Genomic DNA, 19,485 nt, shown 5'->3' with positions numbered 1-19,485 from the left:
TACAATTATTTATTTACTTGTTTACTTACTTATTTCTAGTATCTTATTTACTAAGGTGATGGGCATAAAAATGTTTTAAAAACTAAGATTTAATATTTATAATGTATATGTTCCATGAACTGTTCTGAATGCTTTACATATGGTAACCTCATGCTAGCACAAACTCTATGTGGAGGTATGAACATCTGCCCATGTGTACACATGGGGACTCTCAGGTACAGAAAGACCAAATCTCTTCCCCCAAATAACTCAGCTAATATGAGAAAGTCTAGATTCAAACACAGGTGGTCTGACTCCAGAGTCCATACTTCTGCTGTGATACCTTACTATCCTTTAATAAGAAGTGAGAAGAATGACAGGAAAGATGCAACTGAGGGTGCATGGGGTTCAAATCAGTTAGCCAGCCAGCCATCAGAATAGTTTTACTGCCATGGCTTCCTTGTGCAATACTCTCTCAAGATCTGTGCCCTTGTGTAAACTCCTACTATGGGAATACACATGAGAATCTAGTAGGAGAATTTGGGGGTTAAAATGGTTCATGCAGGCATCAAGGTAATAAGCCTGATTTCAAATTTTGGCTCTGACATTTATTACCTATGTGTCCTTGAGCAACTTCTTAAATCTATCCTAGCTTCTTTGGGAGTTGCTAGAAAGGGAGAATCATAATTATACCTAAAAGTTTCAGTGAGGTTAGAGAGTTCAGTCAAGGGAGATTATGTCCCATAGAGCATTTTTGATTCTCATAACCAGGAGGGGATGTTACTGGTATCTAATGGGTAGAGGCCAAGGATATTGCTAAACACCCTGAAATGCAGAGAACAGCCCCCACAACAAAAAGTTACTCTACCCAAAATGTCAATAAAGTCAATTATCTGAGAAACCCTGGTCAAATGAATATTTGCAATATGCCTGGCATAACATTACAATCAATAAATAATAGCCTTCTACTGTTGCTTTATTGTAGGCACAACATTGGTCAACTAATTTAGGACAAAATTTTAAATACAAAAGACTAAAGGATTTTTAATTTTTTTTTTAACATAGGAGAGAAAAGTGACTTCAACGTAACATCAGTATTGAGCCTTTTTGTGAGCCATTTTTTATGATTCTTTCCCCATGTTAAATAAAACCAAATTTTACATGACATTTAAAACAATTGGTTAAAAAAAAAAAAAAAAACTATTCTGGCCCTGAAGTCTTGGTGGTTTACAATTGAGTTATAATATCCACTGGAAACAGCAGAAAACTTTTTAGAAATGAAGAAGAAAGAAGCACATCCAAAGGTTTGTTTTTGGAGTGGAACCCTTCCATTCCTCTCTTCCTACTTCAGAGGCAACTTGCAACATTTCTTTAAAAAAAACCTCTAGAGATCGGGATCCTTTATTTTCTGGGAAGATTTTTCTTCCCCTAAAGGCTGTCCTGGAAATTGGACTGTTTTCCTGAAATAGCTGGAAATATACCAATCAGGAAATATGGTCAAGAGAACAGGAGGCTCCCATGTTCAACAGAGAGGACAGCTGCAAAGTAACATCCATGCTTTGCAGTTCAACAATAACACGTTTACTGTGTATTCAGCACTGTGTTAGATATAAGTGGAAGCACAAGGGACACTCAAACAACAGCGGCTTTTGTCAGGTAAGATCTAGGCCTTCATTCCAGCTCTCAAAAATTAACTTAAGTTCTATTTCGAAATTGATGGCTTGCATTCTTTCTGTATGCTTTCTGCCAGAAACATGTCCTTAAAAAATCTATCACTAGCAGATGCTACTGGAGTGGACTTGCTTTTGAAGTTCATTTTCAGAGTATTTCTTGCTGTTCTATAGAAAGACAACTGATTTTCATACATTGATCCTGTATCTTCCTGAACTCAACCTTGCTGAACTCATTAGCTCTAACAGTTTGTGTATCTGTGTGTCTATGTGTGTAGTTTCCTTTTGATTTTCTATATACAACATAATACAATCTGTAAAAACAGATAATTTTATTCCTTCCTTGATAATTTGGATGTTATTTATCTCTTTTTCTTACCTAACTGTCCTGGATAGAACAGCCCAGAACAATGCTGAACAAAAGTGTGAAGAGTGGACATTACTTAAAGAAAATGCGATACATGTATGACATATTATCCAACCTTAAAAGAAAATCTTGCCATTGAACACAACATGGATGAATGAACCTAGAGGCCATTATGTTAAGTGAAATAAACCAGGCAGAGAAAGAGAAATACTATATGGTATCATTTATAAGTGGAATCTAAATAACACTCAACTTAGAAGTTCCCTTGTGGTACAGTGGGTTAAGGATCTGATCCTGTCTCTGCAGTGGCTTGGGTCACTGTTGTGATGCAGGTTTGATGCCTGGCCTGGGAACTTTCACATGCCAGAGGTAGATCAATAAATAAATAAATACCAGCCAAATTCATAGAAATGCAGCGTAAAGTTGTGGTTGCCAAGGGCTGGACAGGGGGTGGAGGATAAATGGACATACAGATTAAAGAGTATAAATGTTCAGCTATAAGTTGAATAAGGTTTGATGGTCTAATGTATAGTATGATGACTACAGTTGATAATAACAATACTATATTATATTACTGAAATTTGCTGAAAAAACTAGCTCTTAAGCAATCTCATACATACAAGGAAATCCCGTAAATATGTGAGGTGATGTATGTATTATATGTATTAATGATCTTTAATACATATAATACATATATGTATTGATGGAGTTTCTATTCCTAATTTCTCATGAGTTTTTTTTTTTTTTTGGCCTGGTTGTTTGCTTAAATCAGGAATGAATGTTATATTTTCTCAACTGCTTTCTCTGATATTTATTAAGATGATCACCTGGTTTCATGTTTTTTTTTTTCCATTTTAGTTTACTAATGCGATTATTTGCAGTGAATTATTTCCAAACATTAAATCAACATTACCTTCTAAATCTTAGTTAATTGTGATGTAGTATCATTTTTACATATTGCTGACCTATATTTGTCAAAATTTTGTTTAGAATTTTTGCATTTATATTTATAAGAAATGAATGGTCTATAGTTTTATTTATATTACTTTGTCTAGCTTTGATATCAATATACTAAAAAAGACAGACAATAACAAATATTGGTGAGGATTTGGAGAAATTGGAGCCCTCATAAATTGCTGATCAGATTGTAAATTGTGCAGTTGCTTTGGAAAACAGTCTGGCATGTTCTCAAAACATTAAATATAGAGTTAACCATATGATAAGCAATTCCATCCTTAGGTATACACTCAAGATAAATGAAAATATATGTTTACATAAGAAAACGTTTCATGAATGTTTACAGCAGCTTTATTCATAACAGCCAAAATGTGGAAACAACTCAAATATCCATCAAGTGATAAATAGTTAAAATGTGGTATATTCACATAGCCAAATATTATTCAACTGCAAATAAGAATAAAACACTGGAATTCCCGTCGTGGCACAGTGGTTAACGAATCCGACTAGGAATGATGAGGTTGCGGGTTCGGTGCCTGGCCTTGCTCAGTGGGTTAAGGACCCGGCATTGCCGTGAGCTGTGGTGTAGGTCGCAGATGTGGCTCTGATCCTACGTTGCTGTGGCTCTGGCGTAGGCCGGTGGCTACAGCTTCGATTCGACCCCTAGCCTGGGAACCTCCATATGCCGCGGGAGCGGCCCAAGAAATGGCAAAAAGACAACAACAACAACAACAACAACAACAAAGAATAAAACACTAATAGATGCTACGACATTACGACTTTATGTTAAGTGAACAAAGTCAGACAAAAGGCCACATATCATATGATTTCATTATATTAAACATCCTGAATAGGCAAATCTATACAGTTAGAAAGTAAATTAGATTACATAATGGTTATGAGGGGGTGGGGAGGCAGGGAATAGAGTGACTGCTAATGGGTATAAGGCTGCTTTTTGAGTGATGAAAATACTCAAAAATGGTTTGTATAGTAGTGACGGTTGTACCGTCTTGATAATATGCTAATACCCACTGAACTGTTCACTTTACAAGTGAATTTTATGGTGTATGAATTATATCTCAATTTTAAAAGCCACATGTGTGCACACACATACACATATCACTGTTTCATCACAGTCATCATGATTATTTTCAAAAAGCATAGTATTTAAAAATGAAAGTAACACTGCCTTACAGCTCATGCTAATATCTTATTTTAACAAATGAAAACTTGAAGCCCAGAGAAATTAAATGACTTGCCCAAATCACACAGCTAGTTACATGGGAATTTTTTTTAAATTACCTGTGGTCCCTGGACTTCGATAACTATTTTCTTACACATGAAAATGCTCCAATTTTGAAAGCATAAGATAAAAACAAGGAAAAACTAAAAACATATAACCCCAAAACAGCTACTTCCTTGACTCCTCCCTTGTTCCCCCCATTTGGGAGGGGGGGCTCAGTATGCTTTTTCTTAAGTTGTAACAAATGTCCTTTGTGGTAGATTTTAGAATTAAGAATATTAGAAAATTTATCATTTCTCTCAGAAAGTGACTCACATTGAAAAATACTAAGTAGATACAATCAACATTATCCCCCTTATCTTACAGTTGAGAAAATAAACAATAAGCTTCAGGCATTTGTTTCCATAAAAAGATTAGACTGAAAGAGAACATCAGATCTGCGTTCAAGAATATGCTAATTTTTCATCCGAGATGAATTCAGAAGCTCTTAAAGGGACTTAAGCATTCTTTTCCTTAGGTCCCTTCCTCCTTCTCTCCCTTTCTTCCTCCCTCCCTCCTTTTTTCCTCTCCTCCTCTAACTGGCAAGCAGACTTTTCTGAAGTAGTTATCTCTTCTCAGGATAAATAAAATGAGAATGTACTCAGCATTTAAAAAATATGAAATTGCAGTCTTATTTTGAAAAAAAAAAAAAAGACAATCTCCCCTTAAAAAAAGAAGAATTATAGAAAATAAGTAGTGGAAAGAACCCCAAACTAGACAAGTAAGTGCACACAAGGACATAAATATCAAAATGTGGAGTGGAGGGAATATATATTTGTCCGTTGAAGGACCAGGCAAATCTCTGAATTTCTAGACTTTTCTCATTTCAGGATTAATCTGGAGTTTCTGAGACATGAACTTGAGAACTCCTGGTGCAGGAGAGAGAAGTTAGATATTTATACTTTGAATCTGGGTCTGTTATTAGTGGTTAGGGCTCTTCTATATGTATATGCAAGAGAGTTTCTAAAAAGGTATCCTATTTACCCTCACACAGAGTTACACAGATTTACTTGGTTTCTCTTTTTTGTATCAAGGGTTTAAAAAATCAGGCTCTAATGTAATTTAGTCTCAAACTGACAAAGGAGTGATTGTTTTGATGATTATATTTGGAATATTACATCTCAGTCTCAGAAATTCAGCTTTTTTTCTCCTTTTCACTCTGCTGTAAGTGGGGGAAATGCACTGTTTTATTTCTATAAGGGAAATTATGATGTTAAATGCAAATCAAGGAATTAAGAGTCCTGCCCTAACGTGATCCACACTGGCTCATTCCAAAAAGAAATAGGCTCACAGGTTGCTCACAAATATGCATAAACCATGTAATCGTTCAAATGAATAGATTGAACAGAACAGACTACATAGTTACGATGGCTTCAGATTGCAGTTTGAGAATTCTCAAGGAATTTGATTTACAACAGTTTATTTAATAGGGAAAATCAATATATGTGTTTAACCTATAAAAATAAACAGAAAAATACAATAGAAAAAATAATGAAGTAGTTTTTTTAAAGATATGGTATATCATGTTTATAATAAGAAGTATTGTAGAAACTTATTTCCAAAACACTTCGTGCTGATTCAGAACAAGACAGGATTCCTTCTTATTCATTTGTTGTCCCTGTAGTCCACACACAGTTGTATAAACAAGACTTTCTGAGAGTGAATTAGCTTTTAGTATGTGCAACTGCCACATTCTGACACAATTATGCATTTAAATATACGACCAAATATATTTGGAAATTACCAGAACACATATTTGTAAATAACTTTGTAAAGATTACTTCCCCAAATGAAATAATCTATGCTTAAACATATTTTAAGAATACAAAATGGATTCTATTTCTTGCAAATGTAATTTCCAGTATGCTACCAGGCTAGATTTACATGTTTAACCAAAACAGCAAAAACAACAAGAGCAAAGACAAACCAAAGCCTCAAGCATATATTTTCAAGAACATTACCATTATCTACTGAGTTCACACAAATTAACCTGTACCTTAGAAGTCAAAATATGATACAAAAATAAAATAGTATGAACATGTCTCTTTAATTACTAAATTTGCTGTAACATTATCATTCTCAGGTGAGGAGTAAATCACTAAAATAAGTTTTTGTAAAAATTTTGTATTTTGGACAATGAGCATGCATCTTTTGACTGCTATTTACAAATATGCTAATACAGAGATGTGACCTTTAGAAATTATATGTCCACTGACAGAACTATAATTATCGATTCATATCTGTTACATTTGCTTCTCTCAGTAGACCTGTGGAGTAGCTTGGTGTATAGTATAATGGCCCTTTTATAAAAAAGAGAACTGAATCTTGAAAGAGTTATCCACTAAAGATCAACATTTAGTTCCAGATTCCAAGTTTCTTCTAGACTCCATGACAGAAATGACATGTGAAGAAATATGAATTATTGAGTATGTTACCTACGAATTCTTAGGACAGAAACAGTATGTAGTGGTTTCAAAGTGTTTGATCTCAAATAAATTTCCCTTTTCTCTGCTGTTCCTCTCTTGACACCTTCCCAACATTCCATAAGGTTAGAATAGAGCAGAAATGTGATTAGGTGACAGCATATCACCGTGATTTTGTAAAGGCAGAAGTTTTTTGTGGGGTTTTTTGTTTTTGTTTTTCTTTTTATGGCTGCACCTGCAGCATAAGGAAGTTTCCAGGCTAGAGGTCAAATCAGAGCTGCAGCCATCAGCCTACGCAACAGCCACAGACACAGCCATACAAGATCTGAGCCACATCTGTGACTTACGCCACAGTTTGTAGCAATACCGGATTCTTAAACCTCTGAGCGAGGCCGTGGATTGAACCCACATCCTCAGGGAGACTATGTCAGGTTCTTAACCCACTGAATCACAATGGGGATTCCAAGGAAAATGATTTAAAAAGATACAGTTGTTTTTTAAAATGATACAAAAGAATCCCATTGGGATATTACAAGGTTTTTTTGTTTACTATATGCATTTACTCTCTTCCTTTTTATAATAACATAATAAATCAAACATAATATTTGAAATTTGGCCCCTCATTTTTTTCACGATACCATCCTTCCTTGCAGGATGTCATTACAGGAACCATAGTCTTAATTCCTCAGTTAGGATAAGAAGCTCTGAATAAGTTTCCAAAACCTAAGTAGGTTCATTATCATTGCATTACCCCAAATTAGAATAAATACTTTTCTGACTAGTAGCAATGATATTGTATGTTCCTTTTAAAAGACTGTTTCTTTTGATAAAAGAAACCCTAGAAAACTATAAATAATAATTTTGGGAAATTTTCAACTGTTACTGTTTGCCAGTGTATTTCAAAAATACCTAATGGCCTGTGCTACGTAAGATTTTCAATGAATAATGATAATTATCATAGGCTTTACATTTAATCTATGTCAACTGATTTATATATACCATTTTACTTAAATCTTAAAATAATTTTGTCCACCACCGTTTCTTTAGCGCATAATGTGTCAAGCTTCCTTCCATTCCTGGAGAGCATCTTGGCTCAGCTCTTTGGCTGCAGGCAACATCGTGGAGAGTTTCTTCCTGCATTATATGTTGGAGACAAACCAACATATACAAAAACTTGTTATGATTAGGCATAAGTTCCTAGTTACTAATAGTCTTTCTGTGGATACTAATTCATAAGCAAATGCACTGTCATAGTTACTTTGCATTTCTATACAAAAATCACTTTCTTTGGATGGTATGTTCATCCATTTCAGTGTCTTCATAATTCCAATCTGTGTTTGTTATTTAGAACAGCAGAATTAACAACAATCCTGCCACAAGCAGCCTTCCCACATAACCCTTCCCTTAGCCCATCCACGCATTTAAGAACATTTATGAGTTCAAGTTTTGTGTCAAATTCCACCTTTCCTTCCCAAAGTTTCCCAAGGCCCATCTCCCTTCTAACCCTAAAGCCTGGTATAGTCTTAGTGTGTTTATCTATGTCTTTCCCTCCCTCGTATTCATTCCTCAAAATTGCTTTCATTTTTAATTTCATTTTTTTTTAATTTTTAAATGTTTACTCTTGATTCTGGCTAGTCATCTAGTTCATAGCTTCTAAAACTAACATACATACAAATTACTGCGATATTTTGTTTAAAATGTAGGTTCTTAAGAGTGTGTATTATTTGTAACAAAGTCTCAGGCAATGTTGTTTCTGCTTCCTGGACACTTTAAAGAATAAACATTAAAAATTACTACCAAAAAAGTTATACATAAGATAGACTCATCACTTGTTTTAAATAACTCTTCTATACTGCTCAGAGGTATAGCTATTGATCGAATTCATATAGTTTTTGGTTACAAAGATATATATATAGCTACAGGGAATATATAAGCTGTAGAAAGAGAAATTAAAAATGATATAATATGATCAATTTGGATTTAGCTATACCATTCAGAGAAAATCTACATAATATATTCAATCAGACTACACATTTTGGCCAATGATTCAGGCACTGAGATTGGTGTCTTCTTGAGGATAAATGCCACATTTGCAGTATTGAATCAGGGTCAATAAAGGGAGAATTTACTAATTCTTTTCCTAGGATGAAAAAGATCATTGTATATATGTACAGACAAATATATCTTCCATGAAACAGGGTTTATTCTTTTATATACCATCTGTTACATTTGAGAATCTACAAAATTTTCTATTAGTTATTAATTATAAGCTGAAGACAATTTGTGGAGTAGGCTTGAGGTTAAAAAAAAATAGAAATTAAATAAAAAACCAAAAGGCAATGTAAGAAATCTAAAGCATTTGGAGAACAAGCTGGCATTTGCCCTTAAAGTATCTTTTTAACATATGAAGTGATTCTGAAAATACCAACAACTATTTTCCAAGTTAACAAAATACTGTCATCTTCATTTACACTGAGAGTTCCTTAAACTTATATAACGTAAGAAATGGCATATAAATGTATCCTACATCTCTGTTCTATTCCATAATTACCATGTTCCTGGCATTAATATTAACAAAAGGCCCATCTCCCTTCAGCTTATGATTCCATCTATCACTGTTTTTCATACCTGCTTTCCAATTAAAATTGTGATTATCTTTCTGAGTCTCCCCTGAGGTCCCTGTTTCTTTCTTAGCAGTTGCTAGGCAAGCTCTGTTCAAGTACTTTCAAACAGCAGAGCACTCCAATGATGAAGAGTCTTCTCTTAGCATGTGCATGGAAATTTAAATTTAAATCTCCACACATCACAGCTTCTAAGTTTGTAAGCCTTCTCTACAGCCACAAAACCAAGAAAGCATGTCTATTTTTATTTCCCAAAGTAACTGTGTTCAAGGCCCTGGAATCCACACTACAAGCTTCATAATTTTCTTAATGCATTATATCTGCTTTTTCTATCAGTAGTGACTTAATCATTAGTGTTGCCTCAGAAATTGTATTTTAGCTGTATATGTTGTCTTTAGTTTTTTCACGTTTTCATGAATGTTGATCATAAAAAACATTTTAAGGATCATTGAGAAATCAAGTATACCAGTTAATATCTTAAGCTTTTGCTTCCAAATAATCACAATTTTCCAAACCACAGGTGAAACATTCCTAAGGTTTTGTTCATTATCAGTCAACCAGTAAGTATTAAATATGTTTTGCATACTCAGCCCTACAGAAGAAGGCATGAGAGGTAGGCAAAACATAGCCAAGATTATCAATGTACAAAGATGGCTTAATCCTGTTATCTAGAATTACAGAATGTCTAAGATTTTATGAATAATTATTTAATAACAGATTTTTCCCCCAGGGAAAAGAACTTCTATTACCTTCACAGGAAGGGCATATGAGTATAGCTTTGATTGTATACAAAACCGACTATAGCATATGTTTCGAGGGCAGAACTATTTTGTTACACTTACATCTGACTAGAAATTGCCTCATTAATCTGTCAATTTTTACTTCACCACAACATCTGCTGATATATTGTTGTCCTTTAAGACGGTTCTAAAATGAATGGATCGGACCTGGCCTATTTGGAGGAGAACAACTATATTCTTTCCTTTGTATCTTCCTTCTTTGCTTCCCTCCTGCCTAATATGACTGCCTTCTTCCTTATCTTTCTTTCCTTTTTTCTTCCTTTACTTTCTCTTTCCCCTTCCTTCTCTTTCTTGCTTCCTTCCTTTTATCTGCTGAAAGCATCTTACAGTAGTGAAATGGAAAAATACACTATTATTCCTCTAATGCATCTTTATTATACAAAGTACCTCTCCTTACTATCTTTCCTATTTATTTATAATTTTCCCCAATTGGTTAATTTGTTTTACAAGTACAGAGGGTTGAACTATGTTCTTACAAACTTGTGACACAGGAAATCCTTCAACAATCATTTTAATGGAGATGCTTCCAGTCTGAGTAAATGGGGAACATATAGGCACTCACATGAATGCTTAAAAAAGCAAGAGAGATGGAGTTGCCATCATGGCTCAGCAGAAGCAAATCTGACTAGCATCCATGAAGATGCAACTTCGATCCCTGGCCTCGCTCAGGGGTTAAGGATCGGGCATTGCCATGAGCTGAGGTGAAGGTTGCAGAGGTGGCTCGGATTTGATGTTGCTGTGGCTGTGGTGTAGGCAGAGGCTACAGCTCCAATTTGACCCCTAGCCTGGGAAACCTCATATGCTGCGGGGGCAATCCTAAAAAGCAAAAAATAAAAAAATAAAATTAAAAAGCAAGAGAGGGTGATTTTTTTTCCCCACAAATTATACAATGGAGCAGACAGACTAATAGGGGTCTTAATTTTAACCAGACAGCTCTAGTTTATTAAAGAAGTCTTCCCAAGGAAAGTTTATGTTTGAATAAATGGCTTTCTTCTATTTACTGAATAGCTTTGAAAGTAAGGGGTTCTTTCTATTCACCATGCACAATGCCTTGCAAGTAGTCGACAATAAATATTTGTTTAACGAGTTATGGTATCTGGAACCACTCCAATTTAACCTGAGCCCAAACACATGCTAGTGCCTTTCTCCTGATTAAAAAAAAATAGAGCAATACTCTATTCAGAATTTCACTTTCTGTCCACTATGCAGAAAGAATGGGGAATTAAGATATTAAGATCCTATTACGGGATTTAATCAAGAATCATCACAAAATCCTTGTCATCAGAACTAATGATATATTTGAAATTGTCCAGTCAGTAAGTAAAAAGTTCAGAGCATGCAAATCTTTATGTTATTAATCATCTCAAATTTTGTCATTTAAAGTCCCATTTTAGACTGAGTCAAGGAGTATTTTATTTTAAGCAATGAGAAACTTGTAACCACCTTTAAAATGGATCTATATGTACCAGGTGACCACTAAATCAATATATATTTCCCAGTGATTTTGTTAGTATACTGTAGCATAGAGAATCTGCATTCTGTCCATTCTCTCCTTTAAAATGGAGAACACAAAAAGACAGTTTGGCTTTTTAGTTAATAGATATAGATTTTTCCTTTGCCTCAAATGTATGGTTTTAAAAAATAAAATCTGATGTACAAATATCAAAATACATTAATAATTGTAACCAGTCACTTTGTCTCCAAAGGGATTTTGCATTTTTTAAGAGAAGGCACCGTGAATTTTTCTTTAAAAGCCAGTCAGGTATCACTCATTTAACTGAAAACTTTCCATTTGGATCCAATTTTCTTTAGAGATTATTTTTTTATTTTTTGTTATTATTATTTTTAATAGTTTTTTCCCCAGTAAAATTTTTATGTGGTATTTATTCATAAACACTTTATTTTGGGTGGATTTTTTTTTAACTTAGAGGTACGTTTTCACATTAAAATATTATTATGTAATCAGGTGTTAAATCTGGACAGATTCCAACTTCCAAGTCACTTAAGAGGACAGTCCTATCGATGCTTCTATGAGAGCTTAATATTTGTTTCCTAAGACCATTAAAGATAGAAAATATGTAACATATTCTGGAATCTGTGTTAAGACCAAGTAACAGTATTTAAAGATAATAAAGAAATAATGAACATAATTCCCAGTTTAAATTTTAATTTTAAAGCAGATTTACTTCTCATTCAATAAGTGAGATAATCTATCATAAAGTCAGTAAAAGGAGAGAACTATGTGCCTTTCCTGTCCATTCTATTCTCTCAAAAAATTAAGAAGCATCTTAATATAGCACCATAATTTATTACATACACACATACATAGATGCACATACATATTTGTGTGTATATGTGTGTGTGCTTTATATGTGTATGTGTGCTGATGTATATGTTTCATGCTTTATTTCAGTAAAGACTTTATAGTTCTTGGGTCTATAAGAATGGAAATATTAGTTATGTTAATACTTAGAAAAATAATGCATTGTCATAAAAGAGAGATTATCATGTTTCCTGATCATTTGTATAGGTCTCTACTTTAAAACTTGGCTCACAAAATTCTTTGAGTGCTCTTTGCATAATAGACAATTACGTTTTTTTTAATAATGACAAATTTCAAACTGATTTTTTTTTTTTTTTTTGTCTTTTTGCTATTTCTTGGGCCACTCCCGCGGCATATGGAGGTTCCCAGGCTAGGGGTCGAATCGGAGCTGTAGCCACCAGCCTACACCAGAGCCACAGCAACGCGGGATCCGAGCCGTGTCTGCAACCTACACCACAGCTCACGGCAACGCCAGATCGTTAACCCAATGAGCAAGGGCAGGGACTGAACCCGCAACCTCATGGTTCCTACTCAGATTCGTTAACCACTGCACCACGACGGGAACTCCTCAAACTGATGTTTTTAATTGTCTTATAGTATTAAAACTTAAATATTTCAAAAATGACTTAGAATGATTAATGCCCCACATTATTTTTTTCCTGAATGTTTTTAAATTTTGCTTTCTCTAGGATTTTAAAGATCTTACAAAATATTTTGGGGGACAAAAGTCAAAAACCACACGATCATCTCAATAGATGCAGAAAAAGCATTTTTACAAAGTCTAACATCCATTCATGATCAAAACTCTTACCAAGTGAGTATAGAGGAAACATACTTTAACACAATTAAAGCCATTTATAGCAAACCCACAGCAAATATAATACTCAATGGAGAAAAGTAAAAGCCTTCCCACTAAAATCTGGAACAAAACAAGGATGCCTACTCTCACCACTATTATTCAACATAGTACTGGAAGTCATAGCCACAGTAATCAGACAAACAAAAGAAATAAAAGGCATCCAAATAGGAAGAGAAGAGCTAAAACTGTCACTGTATGCAGATGATATGATACTATATATAGAAAACCCTAAGGACTCAACCCAAAAACTACTTGAACTAATCAACAAATTCAGCAAAATAGCAGGATATAATATTAACATTCAGAAATCAGTTGCACTTCTGTATACTGATGATGAAATATTAAAAAGGGAATACAAAAATACAATACCTTTTAAAATTGCACCCCCAAAAATCAAATACCTGAGAATACACCTGAACAAGGAGGTAAAGGAATTATATGCCGAGACCTATAGAACATTAATCAAGGAAATTAAAGAAGATGTAAAGAAATGGAAATATATTCCATGCTTATGGGTTGGAAAAATTCATATTGTAAAAATGGCTATACTACACAAAGCAATCTACAGATTCAATGCAATCCCTATCAAACTACTCATGACATTTTTCACAGAACCAAAACAAACCATCCAAAAATTTATATGGAACCACAAAAGACCTAGAATTTTCAAAGCAATTGTAAAGAAAAAAAAACCAAGTAGGAGGCATAACTCTCCCAGACTTCAGGCAATATTACAAAGCCACAGTCATCAAGACAGTGTGGTTGGTACCAAAACAGACGTACAGATCAACTGAACAGAATAGAGAACCCAGAAATAAACCCAGACACCTATTGTCAGTTAATCTTTGACAAAGGAGGCAAGAATGTAAAAGAGGAAAAAGTCTTTTCAGCAAGTTGTGCTGGACAACCTGGACAGTTGCATGTAATCAATGAAACCTGGACAATTGCATGTAAATCAATGAACATACCCTCACACCATGCACGAAAATAAACTCAAAATGGCTGAAAGACTTAAATATAAGACAAGACACTGTCAAACTCCTGGAAGAGAACATAGGCAAAACATTCTCTGACTTCAACTTTATGAGTATTTTCTCAGGTAATTCTCCCAAAGCAACAGAAATAAGAGCAAAAATAAACCAATGGGACCTAATCAAACTGACAAGCTTTTGCACAGCAAAGGAAACCAAAAAGAAAACAAAAAGACAACTTTCAGAATGGGGAGAAAATAGTTTCAAATGATGCAACTGACAAGGGCTTAATCTCTAAAATATACAACCAACTTATACAACCAACTTATACAATTCAACCTCAAAAAGGCCAACAACCCAATGGAAAAATGGGCAAAAGACCTGAATAGACATTTCTCCAAGGAAGATGTACAGATGGCCAACAAGCACATGAAGAAATTTTCAACATCACTGATTATTAGAGAAATGCAAATCAAAATAACCACAAGATACCACCTCACACCAGTCAGAATGGCCATCATTAATAAGTCCACAAATAGCAAATGCTAGAGGAGGTGTGGAGAAAAGGGAACCTTCCTGCACTGTTGGTGGGAATGTAAACTGGTACAGCCACTATGGAGAACAGTATGGAGATACCTTAGAAATCTATACGTAGAACTACCATATGACCCAGCAATCCCATTCTTGGGCATATATCCAGACAAAACTTTCCTTAAAAGAGAAACATGCATCCGCATGTTCATTGCACCATTATTCACAATAGCCAAGACATAGAAACAACCCAAATGTCCATGGGCAGATGATTGTATTAGGAAGATGTGGTATATATACACAATGGAATACTACTCAGCCATAAAAAATCAAATAATACCATTTGCAGCAACATGGATGGAACTAGAGACTCTCATACTGAGTGAAATAAGTCAGAAAGAGAAAGACAAATACCATATGATATCACTTATATCTGGAATCTAACATAAGGCACAAATGAACCTTTCCACCAAAAAGAAAATCAAGGATTTATAGAATAGACTTGTGGTGGCCAAGGGGGAGGATGAGGGAGTGGGGTGGTTGGGAAGCTTGGGGTTAATAGATGCAAACTATTGCCTTTGGAAGGATTAGCAATGAGATCCTGCTGTGTAGCACTGGGAACTATGTCTAGTTACTTATGATGGAGCATGATAATGTGTGAAAATAGAAGGTGTACATGTATGTGTAACTGGGTCACCATGCTGTACAATAGAAAAAAAATTGTATTGGGGAAATAACTTTTTTAAAAAAATAATAATAATAAAATAAATAAAAATAAGAAAGCCCAGTAACAGAAAATAAAATCTTTTGTGGATTTTGTTGATGCCATTTCAGAACTTTGATGAGATTAAAACTCATAGTTTTCAATGCTGCCAAGAAATTAGCAAATCCTAATAAATTTTATGCATGAACAATTGCACTAACATAACCAAAGAAAAGAAAATACTGTACATCTAAAGGGAAACCTTAAATTTTATGTAAGAATGCAATTTTCTAGTTAAAATGGACCTCTATTTATGCTAGTTTTAGGCTTTTTAAACAAACAAACTTTTAGTTTTACATATTTATATGGAACCTTTCACATGAGGCCAATAAAAGTCCTACCATCACTTCTCCATATCATGCTGTCATCTTTCCCATAGAATTATGATGTTCAATTCTTTAAAGTTGTAACTTCCACAAAATACAAGAGATATGATATGACATCATCAGTTTTTGTAGTACATTCTTTTCCCTAATAACCATGAACTTAGTAAAAAAAACAGTATTTTAAAATTATCTTGAATTAGCCCAGTTATTCTGAAAACTTCCAAGCCAATATTTTTTTTAAAATTAAGACCGCATTTCTAATTCATGAATCTCTAAAGCACTTATGCATCTTATTCATATGGGAGAGAATAACATGTATACATGACTCTTTGCTGTTATGAAATGTCAGCTGCTGGCAATTCTTAACAGAGCTGCCTATAAGCCAATTAAATCCTCTACATGGCGCCACCTCGTCTTTTCTCCCAATCCCAGTAGAGATTTTAAAAAAATTAAAAAAACTAATAACATCTACAATTAACAGCATTCCTGTAGCCTGTAGGTCTAGCCCGCTACTTTAGTTTTCCCCCGACAATAATGGAGGGCCTTATTATTTTGTTCCCCTGGGCATTTATTAGGCATGATGAGGAAAAGGTTACATCTTCTCTGGAAAAGAGCACAATCTTCAACTCTTCCACATGTAGATTCCTTAATGGGCATTACATTAGGAAAGCATTCTGGGCTACCTATTATGTTACTTCTTCCCAATTAGAAACTCTATTTTAATGTGATTACCAGAAATTTAGTGCCTGTCATTTGATAAGATTGAGAGTGGGATTTGCTGAACATCAGTGAATAGAAAATGTGAGGCAAATGCTGCCTGAGTAGACTGGCTGCCAGTGGGTAGAAATGAATGGGTGGTAACAGAAATTAATGGATGGAGAAAATCTACTTCAATTTCCTTGAAAAATGTACTGTAACTGCTATGCATTAATAAATCAAACTTCCTTCTATTGTTTTAAAAATGAATACTACTATATTTTGATTTAACAGGATAACATCTCCTCCGAAATCACATAACTGTATTAGTTACTGCTCTGCTGGATATATTCAAACTAAATGTTTTGCTTTGGTAAATCATCTTTTGAAATGCTTGGCATTAATTCAGATCAAGCTGTCAACAAATAAAACAACTATTATGATGTCACCTTCCAATTTATTGCTTTAAATAATAAAAATTGTTTTAAATAAATCAGTTTCTTTCAATATCTATTTTCACAATTTCTCCTCCATTTTAATCTCACATTAGGTTCTGATCTTTTGTTATTGCTAATTTGGATACATAACTTAAATTTTTGATCATCAAATGGAGAATTCAAAGACAATGTGGGTTTATATAGATTCCTAATATTTAACAAATATATTTGTCTAACACAAACACACTCAAAATGATTTCAAGGGTTTATGTGCTTCCTCTAACATTTTCTTTTGGAGAAAATCTAGTTAAATTTATCATCTCATCTGAATACAATTACTTTTAGCTGCTTAAATTGAATCCATTCCCCACACGGTATGGGAAAATTCTCAATATTTCTTACTTAAAAATTTGGTGCTACCCAAGTTTTTTAAAGGAACATTTTTGCTGATAATGTTCTGGAAAACTAAAAGAAGTCCACTAATCATGAAGAGTTCAAAATGCAGAAAAGGAAATGTGTTTATATAGAGCTGTCATGATTTCAAAGAAATTATTTACCCTAAACTAAGTGCTAAATGATAAGCCAGTGTAAAGGGCTGCAATGGAGATGCCTTCTTCTGCTCCTAGTATTGCTATTAAAGGGGCTGATGCCGGGTGAATCATTTCACTACCATGCCTCCCTGGGTATTTTCCTCTTTAGCAAAAGGAGATAACTTGCATCATTTCTAAAGTCTTTTCTAGGTCTAGAAATTTGATGAGTTTATGTTATTGCAGTTGGTTTTCTGCTCATTTATCTCACAGTAGGCTAAATTTATGGAATGAAAATATCAAAGGCTAAACTTAGCATGGCGATAATAGCAGTGCATGGAGCTCATGAGTAATGATTACACCTCTCAATGAAATAATTAAGGAACTCCCTGGGGGACAACTTCCTACCTAAAGAAACTGAGTAGTTCTAAAATGAGGAATTAGGTTAGAGATTTAAAATTAAACTAAAATAATTCTAATACTAATAAAACCCTGAATAAGTGAAGAAAGAGCTCTGGAAAAAATGATGGCAAAACTTCTGAAAACACTTGGTCCTATCCATTCTCTTTGACTGTCTCCCTACACAAAGGCCTCTCTCTGCATATTCTTTTCTCTCTGCATGGGATCCATTCAAAAGAATGTGACCCACAATTCAAAGTTTTACGTAATTTCTGAAACAACTCATTATTTTAATCGATATGCTTAATGACAATACTGAGACCTTTTTACTTATCTTGTCCAATTTTCTCAAGCCACCTATACCCAGTCCACTCACTTACTTTCAGTCTCTAATCACTGAGAAAATGAAAGTGACCTATCCACCTTCTGACCACCAATTCTACCACCCTACCCTCATTTGTACCCCCTGCCCTCTGTATTCCTCCTGTTATGGTGAATAATTTTGTTTTTTACACATCAGAGGTCAAGATCAACTCCTCTAATTGTGATCTGGATCTCCTACCTCCTTTCTTTGACTCAAAGATTTTATTTCTGAGAAGATGAAACCACTCAATTGAATCACAAATTCTCACTTTTTATTAGATCACTTAAATCAACATTCAGAAATATTATATTTTCTTATTAAAAAGAGGAAACTATTGTTAACCCAAATTTTCCTAGTGCTGCCCACTTCTTTGCTCTTCTTTCTATATATAGAAAACTCTAAAGACTCCATACAAAACTACTAGAACTGCTAAACGAGGTAGCAGGATACAAGATTTACAGAAATCAGTTGCATTTCCTTATAGTAACAATGAAATATCAAAAAAGGAATGTAAACAGTCACTTTTAAAATCATATCAAAAAATAAAATACTTAATAATCCTCACCAAGGAGGTAAAAGACATAAGCTAAGACCTACAAAATATTAAGGAAAATGAAGATGATTCAAAGAATTCAAAGATATCTCATGTTCATGGATTAGAAGAATTAATATTGTTGAAAGAGCCATACTAGCCAAAGTAATTTATAGATCTAAGGTGATTCCTATCAAATTACCTGTGACATTTTGCACAGAACCACAACAGATAACTTTAAAATTTATATGGAACCATAAAAGGTCCAGAATTGCCAAAACAGTCCTGAGGAAAAAGAACAAAGCAGGAGGCATAAACCTCCCAGACTTTAGACAATACTACAAAGCTACAATAATTAAAAAGCATGGCATTGGCACAAAAACAGACATATGATCAATAGAAAAGAATAAAAAGACCAGAAATGAACTTACACACCTAAAGGCAATTAATCTTAGACAAAGGAGGCAAGAATCTAAAATGGGGGAAAGACAGTCTCTTCAGCAAATGGTGTTGGGAAAGCTGGACGGCCACATGCAAATTTAGAAGTTGGAACACATTCCCACATCATACACAAAAATAAATTTAAAATTAATTAAAGACTTAAATATAACACTTAAATATAAGATATCATAAAACTCCTAGAAGAGAACATAGGCAA

At 34.1% G+C, this 19,485-nt stretch overlaps 1 protein-coding gene and 1 long non-coding RNA gene across 51 annotated transcripts in view; one reads left to right on the top strand and one right to left on the bottom strand.

Moving 5' to 3' along the window:
- NRXN1 (neurexin 1) overlaps nt 1–19,485 on the bottom strand; it is a 1,114,648-nt gene that overhangs the window by 1,036,122 nt on the left and 59,041 nt on the right. The window lies entirely within an intron of this gene.
- On the top strand, nt 1,500–17,061 carry LOC146404811 (uncharacterized). Its single transcript, XR_014841974.1, has 2 exons — nt 1,500–1,635; nt 13,112–17,061. It is a non-coding gene; the product is annotated as an uncharacterized LOC146404811 (long non-coding RNA).

Source organism: Sus scrofa, chromosome 3 (genome assembly GCF_054392235.1).
Source record: "Sus scrofa isolate SSC_HxYL_T2T_F1_AM1 chromosome 3, Sscrofa_HxYL_maternal_Yorkshire_Landrace_v2.0, whole genome shotgun sequence".
Lineage (NCBI taxonomy): Eukaryota > Metazoa > Chordata > Mammalia > Artiodactyla > Suidae > Sus > Sus scrofa.
The sequence above is the reverse complement of the archived record's forward strand: the minus strand, read 5'-3'. Positions and strand labels throughout refer to the sequence as shown.